We start from the raw sequence: 3,568 nt of genomic DNA, 5'->3' as shown, positions 1-3,568 counted from the left end.
CCCCCCCCTCCAGCTGGGAGCCTCCCCGGCCACCCAGCGTTCGCTCCTATGCAGCCGCGCTCTGCTCTCCAGCCCTCCCCACCCTTCCCGGGCTCCCCTTCCTTCCCGTGTCCAACTTCGCCCCTTTCTCTCTCTCCGCACTTGGCATCCTCCACCACCTCCCTCTTTAGTTTCTGCTGGGTCCTCGTGGCCCGGAAGGTTTCATACCAACGCACCTCGCATTTTCAGCGCTCCTCAACTCCTCCTTGGTCACTCCAGCTAAGTTGCGGATGCCAGAAAGAAATCTAGTTCTTTGTAACACGCTTACCACCAGAGTGGTGACTTTAGCTGCGTCTTGAACATTGTCATTTCAGAGACTGTGTTTAGCTTATGCTTGTCAGTTTGCAGTTGGCACACTTTCAGGCTTCTGTTGTACTCATCACCTAAATGGCAGTACCCCATTTTTCTGAACCAGCTCATTTTCAATACTAGAGCTATTGGGACCCTCAGAACACAGTGAGGTAAATTTTCTCTGGTCCTTGCATGGCTTGCTTTTCCCCGTCTTTGAATTCTCTTAAACAATAGTCAATTTACCGAAGGCGGCACCCTTACTGCCCAGCCTATCTTATGTTCCAGGATCCTGTAGAAGGCTAGGGTTATCTTGCCATGTATTACTGTAAATAAATGAAATGGAAAATGCTGAATCATGAAACTGATGTAATAGGAAATTCACAGAATACTAAAAAAAAAAATTTTTTTTGAGCAGTGTCATTGTCCAGAATTGTCATTTATGCGACATTATCATTATTTGGAGTACTTTCTTCTCAGAAACTAAATACTGCCTAGGGTATACTGCCAGAAATTAGATTTTGAGTCTACCAAACATGAACACTTAGCCTGAGGGTTTTTTTTAAACACTCTTTACTTTTTGGGTGTTGCATTTCTTGAAGCAAGAGAGTGTAAAAATGCAAATCGTAATTCTGCCTTTACATCTACCTGTTGAGCAATCCACTCCTTCACTTGTATTTCAAAAATTAGGCAATACCAAGTTTTGTGGTTGGGTTTACATCATATTTTCATAAGAAGTTGTCAGTTAACATGAATGATTTTTTTTCACCCAAGGGATATTATTATTTAATATTTATGCCACAGGGTTATAGCACACAGGCTCATAAATAAAAGTGCCACAACACATGACAGCGGCTCAGTTTAAACAGATGATCCCTGCACACGAGGCGTTGCTGGTTCCCCACAGAAGCAGAAATGATGCAGTCGGGCAGTACCTGCAACATTCTCCTAGAGATGGGCACCTCAAGGCCTGCCAAGGAGGCCACTTCTGGATGGGCCAGGAAATCAGAGTGACAAGTAGGAAACCCCAAAACCTGTGTGCTCTGGGGGAGCAGAGGATGGAGCAAATACAGGGGTTCCAAACCGGCCAAGGGGGGTTCTTGAGAGCAGATCCTAGAGAAGTGACACCATGGGAGCCTGGAGAGAGCTGGGGAGATATGAGGCAAAGCTCTGCAAAGAGAGATTATAGAAAATACAGTAATGTGGGAAATAACTAGAGCATGGACGAGCGTCTTGGCAACGCGGGAAGGCATGGATCTTGGAACGTCATCTAGGGGACTTGTCAGCACTTCCTGCCTCTGTGTGCCTGCTTCTGATGGGCGCTGATGCGCTGCTGCAGAAGAAAGCCTTCCATAAGTGAGAGCCATTTTGCAGCTGAATCTGAAAGTTGCGCATACAGGAGTACCGAAAGCCTGACTTTGAAGGGGGTCTCCATGTCTTGATCTGAGTGTCCAGCCAGGCGCTGGGAACTGTGCTCTCCAAGTATGTTCTACTGGAGATCTACTGGGGGATTTGAAAAGAAGGGCTTCTTGCTCTTGGAGAAGCTCAGTGTGTCAGCTTCTGTATGAAACACCTAAAAGGCGCAAAGAGTGAGAAACAGAGCAAAGGTCTTATTGTTCAAATTCTGCTCAACCAAGGAATACTTCCTGGAGGGAGTAGTGGGGGCTTAGGGTGGAGCAGAAGAGCTACACAGGATCTCAGCTATGGGTAGGCACTAGACTGTGAAGGCCCTTTCATTATTTGGAAGCCTAAAGAGTAATCATAATAATAACTTGACTGTGCTAAGTTATTTGTAGGCATTATCCACTATTAATCTTAGAAACAACCTTGTGAGGTAGGAGCTATTACGGTCTCCATTGGAATTGGGATACCAGAGGCCCAGAAAGGTTAAGCAAGTTGCCCTAGGCCACACAGATAGTTTGAGATTAAACCGAGTCTGTCTAACCTCATGGCCCCAGTTTGAACCCATGCTAGTTTATTGCTTTCTGGATTCTGCTGCTTGTAACCTGCCCCCCCATGCATAAATGTACAGTCCATTAGCAGAGCTCTCTCAATTAGAAGCTGCTGTGCAGTTGGCCAGGATGTGAGGTCATGTCTAAAGTAACCTAAAATATACAAAGCAGGAAGCACGGGCCACAGAGTAGAAGCAGGATGTTAAAGAGAGAGAGAGAGAGAAAGGCAAAAGCAGAAAATATTTGCTGTGGGTAATGGAGAGGTAAAAGATTGTGTCTTTATGAGGCAGCCCGTGGGTTTAGCATTCGAGTGTGCGTGAACATGTGTCCCGAGTGTATAGCGCGGGTGCACTGGAACACATTCAGAAGCCAAACTGTCACCGATTTGGGGACCCAATCCTGTTCTCTGTTAACCTGCCCAGAAGGCTCAGGGCAGGTATCCCCCCAGGAGCCACGTCTTGAGGCGAGCGGTCCCTTCCTTCTCCACTGGCTGGGACAGAGTAACCTTCAGTATCAGCCCAGGAGGAGGACTGTGACTGTAGCTAGGATACTGCCAAAGCATGAATAATTGTGATGAGGCCTGAAAAATAAGTCACGGAACTATGCCAAGCAGATTTCTGCAAACATGATCCCTGGTTCCAGTGACTGCCAGAAAATTCGGAGGTCAGCAGAGGTCAAGCTGCAGAGAGCTTCTCAGTGCAGACAAGGACCCGGAAAGCAAAGGGTAACAAAATTGCTTCCACGGAACTCACCAGAGCCCAGGAGCCTACTCCAGGCAGGGCCAGCCTGGCCAAGAGACCCCCTTGCTATTTTCTTACACCATGAGTGCTTACTTTGCTCTGTGCTAGGCCAGGACCAGCTGCAGCCACCCCGCCCCTGTGAGACACTGGGGCTTCTACGAGGCAATCTAGTCTACTCTAATCTTGAATGTCTGATTTTTCCTTAAGTGAGAAAATCTCACAATGGCCAATATTGATGTCAGCGATAGTGCTGACCTATTCAAAGTGGACATTTGCACTTGTTAGACAACCAAGGCACAAAGAAATAAGAGGATATTAGCAGCACAGACAGGTATGGATGCTTGGCAGACTGTGGTTGTGTGGAGTCTCTAAGTGGCTAAATGTCATCCATCACCCATCCGGGAGTCTTCATCAGCCCCTCACTATGTGGGCAAATGGGATGTAGGACTCACAACTAGCTAAGAGACTCTCAGTGATTCAGCTGGAGCAAGAGCGATTACAGGTTATTTGGAATACAGAGTTAATCCCGAAACTTCATGGCATCCAGTA

This window comes from Fukomys damarensis, unplaced genomic scaffold (assembly GCF_012274545.1).
Source record: "Fukomys damarensis isolate Sample0158 unplaced genomic scaffold, DMR_v1.0_HiC HiC_scaffold_35, whole genome shotgun sequence".
In the NCBI taxonomy this organism is placed as follows: Eukaryota; Metazoa; Chordata; class Mammalia; order Rodentia; family Bathyergidae; genus Fukomys; species Fukomys damarensis.
Note: the sequence above shows the minus strand (reverse complement) of the source record.